Source organism: Bombus bifarius, unplaced genomic scaffold (genome assembly GCF_011952205.1).
Source record: "Bombus bifarius isolate JDL3187 unplaced genomic scaffold, Bbif_JDL3187 scf7180000007968, whole genome shotgun sequence".
Classification (NCBI taxonomy): domain Eukaryota; kingdom Metazoa; phylum Arthropoda; class Insecta; order Hymenoptera; family Apidae; genus Bombus; species Bombus bifarius.
Window position 1 is genome coordinate 1,327,584 of NW_022884354.1, and position 14,239 is coordinate 1,341,822.

The 14,239-nt window shown below is 44.9% G+C and overlaps 1 protein-coding gene across 3 annotated transcripts in view; it reads left to right on the forward strand.

Moving 5' to 3' along the window:
• Positions 1–14,239, forward strand: part of LOC117210589 — a 258,899-nt gene that overhangs the window by 45,132 nt on the left and 199,528 nt on the right. Inside the window, exon 2 of one of the 3 annotated variants that reach the window (XM_033453749.1) lies at positions 8,438–8,549. The exons of 1 other annotated variant lie outside the window; for it this stretch is intronic. The gene's annotated coding sequence lies outside the window, so the exon portion shown is untranslated. The remainder of the gene's footprint in view (positions 1–8,437; positions 8,550–14,239) is intronic. One more of the 3 variants, XM_033453757.1, reaches the window with a different exon arrangement.

Here is a 14,239-nt window from a genome sequence, read left to right on the forward strand (position 1 = left end):
GACTATTATGAAATAATTTTCCATAATGCCGCGATTTTCAGTTCATATGCCACATCTAAGTCCAGATCATAGATAATTTAGTAGTATGTGACGAATCGAATACGTGTCATACACAGTGAACATGTTAATGAAGAAAATGTTAAATTCGAAGAAGTTGAATATATCATTTCGAGAAGAAAGTTGGATTAACACGTTTCGGTGGTAATGGTGATATATTATATTCAAAATTACATTTTCATACGATAAACGGAGCTTCGTTACTAGCCACATCGTTCGGTAATGGAGCATCCATTTTTTCGGCCGGATGTAACCTGGAATTTACTGTGGATTTGATTCATTTTGTTCGGCCGTTCGTCGAAACTGCGAGCGAGTTAGCCTTGTAAATACGGGGGAGTACAATCGAATTATCAGGAACCATGGGGGAAATCCTTTAATACCTACGCAGGAATTTGCCCCTCCCGATCGATTAATTCCCTACGAATTCGCTGGCCGTTCTCGTCGCGGATTAGAGCCGATACAACGTACACCGTGTCGCGTTTCTGGCACGTAGGTGCGTACTGTCAGGACACGGCCGACATCCGGTTGGCTGAACACGATGCATACGAAAGAAAGCACGTTGCACAATTAACGAAGGAGCCGTGGCGAAAGCGAGCCGAGGGTTTGTACACCCTCATATTTGTGCCTGTTCTCGATATAGAGAGGGTTGGAACTAAAATATCGGATAACCGCCTCGTGTAGTGACATTCGGAGTCACATTCAACAATCTAACATTCTTTAACAAGGATTGAATGTTAAAACATATACTGTTGCACATATGTATTTGAATATATATGGAAAAATGGAGGTTCAGTTAATCAGGCACTACTACTATTTCGTTCATCTAAATACAGTTCGTGTAAACAGAATTCCACCTGTAACTATTTCGTTGATAATCTAGGTTAATTATCACGTTTCGTATGACACCAGCAGGTGTTGTAATACTTCTGAACGGAAGTATGCACACACATAAGTATGCGTATCCATGCCGTATCGCGCTAAGAGACCCTCTCGACCCCGGCTAACGAAGGTACAACGTTGAATGAAAAGTGATATACGATCTCGAGGGATTTATTTTGCACCTGGCTTGCTCCCGCAATTCGCCCGCTACATATTTGATTATTTACTTGCGCCTTTGGCAAATGGTTAACGGTCAGGAATAGGAGCGCCGAGGTCCTTTGAATTATTTCTACCGCTAGCAGCATATAATTCCGAGTAGTTGCCGGGACCGGTGATAGATAGGTCCACTGAGAATACCATCCGTCTGGATCATAGTATTCTTTTTTGCTAAAAATTGCATTGGTCGCGACCCTTTTCATCGAATAAACGAACACTTCCGGAAAATCCATATTTAGTCTCTGAGAAAATTTCCACGACTGTTGGAGCGATTTGTCAGGAGGGGATGCTCTCGTAAATTCTCCATCGAATTCGATATTCCGGCGGCGGACGTCCGGTCGACAACTAGGAAAACTCTCCGGAGCATTTCCGCTCGGAAATTGTAGAGTAAAACGGCGTTGGGATTCTATAACGGTCGGCTAGAACCGATCGAATAATTAAACGAATCAACGGGCATTGCGGTCGTAAAAGGAGGACATTATCGCATCTATTCGCCGGAAGTCACGAGAAAATCGGCGGCCATGGGTCACAGACAGTTTTGCGCCGGATCGTTACAAGGTAGCCCGTGTGCTTCGTATCCTCACGCTCGCGAGCACTTGGACACACAAGCACGATACGCGCGCGCGCGCTTAGAATCGTGTTACACACCTGAGTCGGTGTGTGCTAGCGGGGAACGAGGAAAGGAACAAAGACCGGGTTCCAGAGACGTTCTAACCAAGATAAATTCGCGCGATTAAGGGCAAAAAGAGGCGGAGGGAGAAAAGCAGCGTCGAGGGCGAGGCACGGGCAGAAGCTAGAGAGAGGAAGTCGGAGCAGAAAGGAGAATCGATAAGGAGCGCGAGGCATCGATAGCTCGAGAGGCGCACAAGAAGTAGATAGGAGATAAAGAGAAGACGAAAAAGTCGCGCGTCCGAAAAGGCAACGAATAATAAATTTCCCTTTGGAGCGTAAAACAAAGCCACCTCGTGATCCGCTAAACCGTTGGGATAAAACAGAGGGATTGCAAGGGTAGAAAAGTCCAAGGAGAGGTAGGAAGGGTCGCGGATAGTGGAACGCATCGATAATGAGTCGACAGTAAAAACAACCGTCGAAGAAAAATCGGATCGAGAAGGGGGGAGGGGTTGTGGAGAGCCCTCGGAGTGATGGAGGGGGGAAAGGACAAAGCGTTAAGAGGACAAAGAAAAGCAAAGATGGGAGAGAAAGGGGCCAAGGAGCATCGATGATGAGTTTCAACCGCAGAAGAAAGGCGAAAAGACACAAGAAAGGAAAAAGACGAACGGGGATGGAGAGGGTGAGAGGGCGTTGGGCAAAAAGAAAGTCGCGAGAGGACGCGGCATCGGGGAGTAAATAAAATATTCAGGAAGTCCGCACCCCGGGGTGTTTGTTCGTCGATGCGGCGGTGTCTGGCTGAATCTGGTAGAGGGGTGGAGGAGCTAGGAAGAAGCTGAAACGCTGGTCAGGCCAGCGGTTGAGTAGAACGAAGAGAGGAATGGATCCAGACGAAGGAGGATCCATGGTAGCCACATGTACGAAGTTGGTCCGGACTACCACGGGGTGGTTTTATCCCGTGGGATTCGCCATGGACCATATAGCGGGCTACGTGGCTAGTCGGGCAGGCAGAGGGGCGTAGCCGGGCGTTGGTGTAAGCGTCGCACACCTCTGTTGGGTTCCGCAAGCCAAAATCCGCACCTGCTCGACGAAACACCCTTGTAAGCCGACCATAGTCTCGTACCGATTTCTCGGATAGAATCTACCGACAGTCTGGAATCAGCCATACTCCTCTTGTCTCGCAGATATCTCGTCTTGAGCGAATGGTATATCGGTCACCTTCGTACCAAAACACCGCGACTATATTCAAATTTAGAGCTATAGGAGCAAATGGCATACGTAAGTATAGTAAGCGCAGAAATAAATAAAATTCTGCACGTATGGTACTTTCGAGTTTCTCATCTTCCTATCGTATCTCTCTTTAGAATCATCGATTATAATTAAAATATCGTCGAGCGAAGAGGCGAGATGGCTTAAGAAGATTATTGTCGAGCGACGTAAATTAACGGTAATGCTGCAACTAGCTACGAATAAATATGATGAATCAGTCTGCTGTTTATCATGGTAATTTATTGCTCGCGTTGGCGTCTGTAACTAATGGCGCGCGATGTTCGCTGAAGCATCGGTAATTATATCTGAATGCAATTCAGTGTCGCACACTTGAACACATCTGAGCAAGACGCAGAGTAGGATCTTGAGCGTAGGGTCGCAAACCAATATCTCAAAATTCGTTGCTGTTTCTATGAGATTGTAGCCGGTCCGCGTACATTTAATCGAAATAATCGCCACTTAGAACTCTGGTAGGTGTCTTCTTGCGAGACGAATAAAGAAGAAAGAAACTGAGAGAAGTAAAAGGAAGAAGATTAATGTACAAACTTGAGGCAGGCCGCCTCAAAATCTCCAATTTTCAAATTCGACGATACCCGAATGAAAATCCTGTTTGCTAAGTTGGACTTGCACATTGATTTCTGGAGGTCAGTCGAGCATCAACCAAACTTGGTCTTTCCGTTCGTTCAACAGCCGCCCGACTCATTACCTTTAGTGTACCGAGTAAACTTAGTTAACTAATATTCCGAATAGAATCCTGCAGAATGCAATAAGTAAGAGAATCACAGATCTCGAACGTGGCTAAGAATTATCACGTTCGATTATTACGATTATTACGATTGGTTCGTTTACTATCGTTGGTACGCGAGAATTTATGTGCAGCAAAAGGAAACAGAAATCAAATCGTTATACAAATTGATCGATTCGTTCTATTTTAAGGATAAAGTCGTTCGAAAGTTTCGACATTTCTCTCGTTACATCAAGGCGCGTAGCAATTCTGGTTACATCATTCCGATAGTCCCGTTTGTACGAGCTGCGTACTTACACAGCGAAATTTCTCTTCGTTATCATAATATCACGTAATTTAGTATCGGTGAACTCTCACATCTGCTGACTGGATCACTCGTCTCCCCTCTCTTCGTCGACTTCGAGTTTCACACTGACTTGTCGGGTTAACCGACCGACACCTTACTACCCGTCTCTAATCCTTCATCTCTCTTCGACTTCGGTCTACTAGGTAAACATTCTCGGGCAAATCCATGGAAGCTCAACTGTACACGAGAGCGGAGGGTCTTGCGGAAGAGGCCAGAGGCAGGCATTCGGGCTTGATGGCTTTAGGTCTGTCTAGGAAAATTCCGGGGGTCAGCGAAACTTGCCAACACTCGTATCTCCGACGAGTGTGCGGTGACGGGCGATGAATGCTATCGGAAGCCGGTTGCTCGTTCGTTTTCAAACCGATCGATTCTTCAAGGGAGCGTTTCTCGTTGGAATTATCCGACAACCACGAAACGCTAATTTCCCTAGATCCAACGTCGAACGGTTGAGTAGACAAAATGTATGGTTGCTTGTGGTATTTGATTGATTGCGATTGGATCTCTTTTGTATCGAATCGCTTTAATATGTTGTTGTAATTGGTATCATCGTATGTCGAAGCTATGTATAGTGAGGTTCTAAAGTAAAATCATTATGTCACACAGGGTAACCAATCGATTTAGACGCGACTAACAGACGTACACAACTGTATCGGTTGTTATGTATCAATTTCTAACAGCGTTGATAGTTTAAGCTGAGTCGTACGATCAGAATTTTCAGAATATTAATTCGGAGCTAAGAAATCAGTTATAAACGTTTCTCTTTACAAGGAAACCTCTGATTGTGAATTGACGTTATACTACCATCAAAGAAGCTCTAGACATTTATTTGAAAATGCCTCAACTTACTACCTGTTTACATTGCCAAAGTTTGTCAATTTTAACTACTGACCTGTTTTCCAGCCGCTTACTATATCACTTCCACCTTCGAAGGGATTCACAAAATACAATGCGGATTTCATCGTTACAGTTAGTCATTTGCGAAAATATAGATGGCATCGTAATATTAAATATCTTATAAAGAATTGTCCGTCTACTTTCAAAACGGGGCGTCATTAATTTCAATAGTTGGAGCTCTACTATTGCGCGAAAGCTCATGAAAAAGTCAGTGGCTGAAATTTCGTTTTTCTGCATTTAATGCGCCGTATAGTTGATTTTTAATACGCCGATGCGTATTGCACTTCCGCGCCTTCAATATTTGAACAGTGAGTCCATGGCAAAGGCATGACTGGCCACGCCAGAAACCAGAACGTCCAGGATTCTAGATCAAGCCATGATTCCTGGTCCGACCACACGATCTCGTCCGTGGTCACGCGTGGGATCTACGCTAATGGATTGCCAGCCGATATGTCCCCTGTGATACGGGTGAAGATAAGCGACAAGTATCGCGAAAATCCGAGTACCTTCGACGGTTCGGCCGACCACCAAATTGGCGTCCCTTCATCGCGATGATTTTCATCGAATTAACCTATGTCGCTTCGATTTTCACTTAGCCGATCCACTCATGAATACCTCTGTCATGTCATTTTCAAAACTTTCACTTATATATGTATATAATACTATTTAAATATTATATATAAAGTATATATACTTCGATTTAGTTATTATTTAAATCTTCCTGGATATATTTAAATTTCTCGAAATTCAAAGTTGTTTTGTAGAATGTGCAAGTACTTATGTATGCGTATAGTGGTGATTATAGCATATAGGAAGAACATTAAGCGAGCGTTCTAGAAAATTGAGTCGAGGTCGTTTTATAAATACAGTTTAAGCCGCAGAACCGAAATAATCTCAATAAACAGCACATTGTAATCCTCCATTTAATTAGTTCGTTAATTATATAGTAGCAATCAACCACTTAATCTGTTTTTGGCTGGGCGCGATTTTATTGGACCGGACGGTCGGTCATGGTAATAGACGATTAATAATGAAATAATTTAATTAACCGCTCGACACAGCTGGTCTTGTTTGCACTGGTCCCGAAATTCCGTGGTAAAACAATTAATTCGTTTAACGAGCATAGCTAGCGATCGGAATTTTCCAAGATCGTGAAGTAGACTGGAAGCGAATATAAATTATTACTTGTTCCATAAACGTGTTTCACCGTCAAAATCAGTGAGATAAGATCTGTTTTCACACCTTAGAAATATACATATTCCTCCGAATTTTTCTACTCGTTTCTGTCCGGTCGCCGATTTGCAAACTAGTATCCATCCGCGTCGTTCAGCGCAAGAAGGGCGGGAAATTCGATGCTTCGTGCCGGATTAAAAGCACGCAGTTGTCCCTAAAAAACTGTCGTGATCGCCGAGCTGCGTGAAATGAACATTCCTGTTAGCTCGCTGAGCCGAGAAACGGAACCCCTGGGTTGCTGCCAGGCAAAATAATTCGGCGACCTGAACGGTGGAACGCGCGTAATCCTTGGTGTCATGGGGACAGGAAAAAGAAAAGAAGAGTACGCGAGGGTAGGGACGGATCACGGGTGGTACGCCGTGCGAAAAGGGGTTACGACGAGCCAAGAGGAAGATTCGTATATACAGAACGTATAAGGGCGAGGATTATAATAAGCCAGGCTACGTTACGAAATTGTTTCGTTCTCTAGGTATTAATAACGGCGACCTAGTCGAAACAGGGCTACGAACGTAGAGCGGCACCCCTTTCGCCACGCGACGATTATTATTGCTACCGTCAGGGGTGTGTTTCACCCTTCCGACTGAGAGTTTGTTTTACTTACAATTGCGCAGCTTCGTTTCTAGCCATAATAGCTGACCGGTTTTCATCTTCTTAATGCCTGGCTGGCAGCGTGCCCTGCCGATGAGGGATGAGTCCTCTCAAAGGAAATAAACCGTCTTTGATACGCAGGAAGGGAAATACACGTAATTGAATTTGACGGATATAGAGATGTTCCAGGGTGTGTTAGGTTCTTCCTTCCCTTTTCAGATCGCATAGCGTTTTAAGAATTTGTAATTCGCTAAATGACTAAACGAGCCCTGACTTTTAAATTTAGAACGAAGCTTTGGCGTTGCTCCTTCAGATGAAACGTAAAACCGTTGCTATAACATGAAGCCGTCGGCCTGTAGAACGTAATAATTGTGAAACTGCAAGAAATTTTAACGCGAATCGCATGGAAGCTCTCAATCAGGAAAGGTGATTAGTTAGAGATAACAGGAGGTGAAAATCAGCAACGTCTTAGGGTATTGAATCGGCAAAGACACGCCGGTTGGTGGTCGCAGCAGCAATTTACTTTCTGCGATAGTCGTACTGATGACGACGCGCGTCCATTGTTCACACACGCTATTAGGCTTTCGATTCTGTCTCCGGTGCAAGCGTCATCCTTATCGAAGTGCAGAGGTTGAGGCCTCGTTTGTGCGAGGGACCGGAGGGAGGACGCATTACCGATGGCACAATGAGGGAAACGCGGCTGCCAAGTTGGTCTCCGATACGGATTGCGGTGGCATTGATAGTAACGAGCCATTAAGGGACGCGTTAAACGTATCTCTGGTGAATCCACTGTTCGCTCAGCCGAGAAACGCCAAGATGACGCTTCCGCGAAGAATGGATTTTCGTCGCACGGATTTGTATACCCTCTCGCCTCGGCGAATCTCTCCTCTCGAGGATTTTCCCCTCGCCTATCGTTTTCATCGCTTCGTTTTCAGACTTTGATCTCTACGCTTCGTTTTAACGGTTTTCATTTACATTCGTTCGATACTCTTTAATTTACTACCTAGAGTTATTGTTTCAAATTAAAAAAAAAAAAAAGAAAAAAGAAGAAAATCCCTTCGTACTCGTTCACATTTAATTTGGCAGGCTACTCGACCGATCACGCATCGTTTATCTTTTTAACGAATCTCTCGATCTATGTACGCGTCCTCTCGATGCAGAAAATGTACAGGCTGAAAATAGAACAATATTGTTCCCACGAAGAAACCATTATGCAAGAACGCGCGGGGCATGGAGCCAGTGAGCGCAACGAACGCTTACGAATAGCGAGCAAGCAACAGGGTCAATCTCTGCTAGATTACTTTTCAAGTATCTCAATAGGACTAGTTTAGTCGACTGCTTACAGCTTGTTACCGCGGTGAATGCGAGCCGCGCGACAAAACGACACCCCGACACAAAGCCACAGTGCGACATAAAAGAGCGTTCAGGCCCATTCACCAAGCGTTGCGCACGTTACGTTTATTAAGTTGGTTAAGTAGACACACCGTCAGCGAGGCCACTTTTTAAGCTGTTTCGTTATTGCCACTAGCATACGCGTTGCTTCCGGCTGGTAGGAGCGGAATGGCATTTTTCACGCGACCCCCGTAATATTTCTGTTTCAGTGTAGTTGCGGCATCCGGCACGAGGGACACCAGAGTGCGTGTTGCGAGAAAGAGAGAGAGAACGAGATACAGCACGGATCGCCGCAGTGCAAATCGGTGTATCGTGAGACAGGTATTTACAAGAGTTTTATCATCGTGTTTCAAGCAGTCGTGGCCGGAAACGCGGCCACGGTTTTGCAAATTCTCGCTTCCGACCATGGATTCGCGGTTTACGGACAATAACCCGGGAACCGGTTGTCGTTTCGTTTGGCAAGTTTGAAAAAATGTAATCGCCTGGCAGGTCGCCGCGCCACGTCGGCCATGGCATCGCGTTATCATAGAAATCACGAGACAGTTGCGCGAGTTGCGTGCCACGATACACAGCAGATACGTACCACTATAAAGCTTGCGTTATCTTAACGTTATTGCATGTGACGGACGTGCTCCGTGGTCCTGTTGCCAGGGCAATGGCAACGCAACCTGCAACGGATACGTACTCGATTCGGATATCGTCCGGCTGGACGCCGTCAAGTTACGAGACACTGGCATACCGATGAACAAAGATACGATCGCCTAATTGAAATCGCACTGCGTTTCAAGGTCCTGAACGTATATACGGGTGGAATTATTGTTATTGTTATTATTAATGGGACGGGCTAACATTGTGGTTTGAGGAAACGATATTGAGAAATAAGTGGTCCTGCAGAGATTGAAAATGGAAATTCTGGCGCCTCGGGATGCTCTTATATCGTGTATACGACGTTAAGCACGAAACAAGAGGAAAAAGGAAGGAGGGTACTAATAGTTATTCGAAAGTAGATTTAGTTATGGAGGAGAGTTATTGGAAATATTATTGTTAGAAGACTGCCGGTTGGCACAATTTCCATCACGACTATTCAAAAATTCGATTACTACGAACGGTTGGACAAACGGCTCACGCAAGTTTTAGCTATTGAAACCTAGTGTCGCCACTTTCGTATGGAAGTCCCTAGAAATTTTGCCCGCGGTATGAATAATTTGACTGAGCGGAACGATAATTATAACATGAACGGCGTTATCGGATCTCGCGTGCAGCTATCGTTAATCCGCCACGTTCCAAAGCTAGAGACGATCAAGCGGTAGCCTTATACGGACGAATCGCCGTTAGCCTAGGACAGTGCACAGATGGCCGAGCCCTGTTAAAGGATAATCTCGTTGATTTTGCAAGATAACGAGTAGTTGCGCAGATTGGCCGGCAGAAGGACTCTATTGGATCAGTGGTATCCTTTGTCTCGCCGCACTTTCAAGTATATCCACGGGACAAAGTACCAACTGCTACTGTTTTTAAATAGTTTAGCCAGGAATTGGGAGGCCACCGGTGACCAGTCAAAGTAGCTTTTGTTCGCGTTACTCCACACCACTGATTTACCGAGCTTCTCTCACCGCTGTGGTGTGACGCGAGACGCCTTCATGCATACTTTGATCTAGGTGAACACGACGGTATCATCGTTGTTGAGGCAGACAGAGGAACTACGTTGTACTCTTTTTTAACGACTAGATGAAAGTTGAGTCCTAGTAGTTTTATGATAGTATTTCATATAAGCGTTAGACGCGTACGTCTGATGTGTAATGTGACGTTAGAAGATCGTTTAGAAATAGCAAACTTCCAATTATGCTGTTTACGCTTTAGACGATCACACTTTTGTTGAAGTGCAACTAAATGATGAGTAGAAAAATCATTGATACATCCTGTAAACGTGTATTCACAAACAATTAGTTACCTCCGATTTCCATAATTTTTTAATATATCGTCAAGATCATCACCCTGAATTGTTTTGTGAAGGTTTTATTCGGGATTATGTATAGCCAATCAAATGTTCTAATTTCATCCACATTCATTACTATTTAAAATAAGATTAGATTTCGTTCAGGTTCAGAGAGTCTGCCTCTTGGTCGCGTTTACATCATAATGCATATAGATACGTAATTCTCTAATACACATACAAGTATGTTCACTACTGTTTGTGAATTATGTTTTCCATCGACTAGTCATAAGAAGTGAGTTCTGTCGGAGCCATAGAAAATATTAAAAGCATAGATTTCAGAAAGAAACAGGAGCGAATGTAGATAAAGATATACATAATCAACGATAGTAAACGATAAGTATAATAATTAATGGGAAAAGGCGATGTCCATCGTCGGCGAACTCCGTGTCAGCGAAATTGTGTTGATGAAAACATTGTCGATGAAGTTGTCGGTAACCTAAATGTAACCCTAGAATACTAAGAATAGTATGAATTAGAAACTTTGCGTAATTTCAGCAACCACTGCCTATTCGGTTAGATTTTCGCTATTCCTTACGTATCGTTCTCGACCGCGGTAACGATCTGTCGCCGTCGTTAAAAAACTAAACATCTTGCAGGATTAATTACTTTTTGCACCGGAAACGCAATCCTCCGGGCGGGTGCAGGGTGCAGGGTGGCAGCGGTCTGCGGTTAACCGAGGTGCACCGCGTTATATAAATCCGTGAAATGGTCGTCGTGCGACTGGTCGATCGAAATCGAAAATATCGTGAACAGAGTAGCGTATCGAGGTCTTTCTAGGCGATGTTCGCGGAGCAGCTGACGGAGAATCCTGACGTCGTGTTGGGGTGAAACTCGCTCGGTATTCGACGTCAGCGTCTTGAATGGTGACAAACGGCATGTACCGCGAACACACGGTTGCGCGTCGTGGCTGCAACTCGAGGTATGAAGGGGCCCTGCAGCGCGTGAGCAATGCGGATGCACCGCGAAGCCAGCGGCGAACATACAGTTGACAGAAGCGCTTACGGAGGCGAGAGATCGTGCCTCTGTTTCCCTGTGTCCGTGTATCTCTCTCTCCTCTTTATCTCATGCGCTCGTTTCTCTCTGCCTAGTCTGCGTGTCATGCCACGCCACGATTCTCTGCGATTCGTTCCAACAGCGATCTCCTCGCGTTAGAAATCGCCACGATACTCCGCTCCTCTCCTCTGTTATTCGTGTTTCGCTTCATCGAGCTGTTAGAAACGTGGCCATAGGTCGAGCCGATGTTAGGAAACGCATAAATACGTAAACTGGCGTCTGTCTGAGGTATTTTGGGTTTCGTGGGATCGTTGATCGCATCGCGATTCCTAGACGTTCGATCGTATCTGGAATTTGCAATCTCTAGTAGTTCCGTTGAATTCTTCCTTATAGTCGTTTAAAAAGTGGAACAATTTGGAAGAGAAAACGGCCCGTTAATGAGCAAGTAAAGGTGGGACGTATAATGTTTCAATAAATACGGTACTAACTTAAGGATGTGATTACTAAAAGACTATAACTTTTACGTAGGAGTTAATAGCGCTTCCTACAGTGTACTCTCAATGACTTTTCTGACTCAACTATCCTTTTTCACGTCACTTCCATTTAATGAACTGTTCTGTTTAATTCTGTCGTTATGCCAGCGTATACCAACAGGCTTGTTAAATATTCTTTCGAAAAAATGCAAGAAGCTTTGCATCAATTGGGAAAAAATGAAAGATCAAAGTAGAGCAGGAACGGTGTTACGTATTTCGATGCGATTTTATAGCAATACAAATTGATACTGTTGATCGTTACTCGCACGATATATGGGTTTATGGTTACCGCGAACCCGTATATATTCGAGGCGGTTACAAGGGACATTAAAACGGTGGATCGATTAAACGCGGCCAATTAAAACTTAATGGCGGCGAATTAAGCTCTATAAAAGCCGAAGGGCGAGATTTTTTACCAGCACCTTCTTTCTTCCTTTTTGCTCGGTCTACCGATCCTCCTCACTCGCGATAAATGGTCCCCACCGCGCTCCGCACGATTCTTTTTTTCACTTCACTTTTCTCATACCCTTTTAACCCCCTCCCCCGCCGCCCCTCCCCACCCTCTTCCCACAATGGAAGCGCTCGCGGATTTGGATACACCGGCAAACTTACACCGATGGAATATTTTCATTTTTTCGCCGGTTAGAACCAGAATCGGTGTAAGATCGCGAACAGTACAACGTCCGGTATTGCGCGGACTGACTCGTCTGAAAAGTTAAACGCAACCGATTGGAATTCGATGGAACTCAATTAAACCCGATTAAATCCAATAGGGGTTAAAGAATAGGATTTTTTTGCAGCTCTATCCTCCTGCCTGCTTTCTCTCTTCCTTTCTCTTTTGCTCTCTCTCTCTCTCTCTCTTTCGCGCGCGCGCGTGCGCGCGTATTCTACTTTCTCTCTCTAATCCTTGTCTTCATTATCCGCTCCGGATATCCGTGTTCGTATCTAAATAAAGATTCATACCTATTGTTGACGCGCTCCTAATTCGGACAATCCTAATCTACTGGTTACGTGTACGGTATAAAACAACAAAACTGACTATTTGATCGTTTCCTTAAACTGGATCTCGAAACAGAGAGCAGAGACGATTAGTGAAATTATCAGTCTGACAAACGTAAAACACTTAACTACATGTGTAAGAATAAATTCTCTCCAGCAGAGTATTTACTCTACCTAATCCCTTACCTAATCCAAATCTATTTAGAGCTTTCTTAATTTTCCATGGAGAGAAGATCTGCCGTTTCGATCTGGCGACCAGTCGGCAACGTGGGTTGCCCGAGTGACAACAATCGACAAATTAAAATTCGAAATCTTTTTGCGGCTGCGATTCTTTGTCCCGTCCCATCCAATAATCCTAAGTTCCGTTGCTCTTTCGCCGCACGTGTGGTACACACATGTCGGTGTGGTATCGTACACGTAGCCGGAGTTATACAGGGACGTGCACGGAACCGGAAACACACAGACGCACCGAAGAGAGAGACGACTTTGGGCAAGAGGAGATACGGCGCATACGTAGAGAGGCCACACAGCACAGTACAGCCCCGAAGCATAGTCTCAACTCGACTCGAGCGGCTGAATCGATCCGCGGCCTTCCCTTGCACGCGCTCCCTACGGCCCTAGAACCAACGTCGACCACCTCCCCACTCACCCCGTACACCCTCTTTCTCTCTCGTATTCCCTCTGTCTGTGTCCCCTTTCACCCACTGAATCTACCTCCTCCTCGATTCTCTTCTGCCTTCTTTTACCTCCGTTTCCTCCTCCTTTTCTCGTCGCTGTTATTCCTACACCTCTTCCTCTGCTGCTTCGATGCCACCCCCATCGACCCACCTGGTCACGCGAACCTTTAAAAAATGTTTGGCCCTCTCGCGCCCTCCGTGCGAATTTCTTCGATATTTCGCTTCCATTCTATCGGACTACACCTCGCCAGCGAATCTGATTTTCCCTAGCCCGCTTGTCCCGTGACAATACGAGAAATTATAGGTTTCGAGGTAATTCGAAGGATAGTTTGGCGTTTCCGAATCTCGAATTTGTGTGCGTTTTATCCGGCTTCGCGGAGTATACGGATTGGCAGGGAACTAAATAAATATTACGTAGCAATGTCCACCGAAATATCGACCTTCTCGCGTGGCTGGTATTTGTAAAATAAACGGTACGGAGCTGTTGGAGTGGTTCGAGCGTTTTCGCGTGTAAAACGGAACGCCGAGGTATCGACAGATTTTCCAGGAGCTTATTTAAGCGATTCCCATTTTAACGATCGCGTGTAGTGCCCCGTGCAGTCGTTACATTTTTGCCGTTTTTCTATTCGTTGCTACTATCTCTGAATAAGAGGAAAACGAGTGATTAGTGTACGCCGTACGTCTTTGTTATTGTAACTGGTGTCGTTTGTTCGTGATATTGTGTTCAACATAATAACACGAGTTTTGAGAAACATTGCAACGCGCGATCGGTCGCGAACACGATCTTTCATTGTTCCTGCAGAAAATAAGAAGACT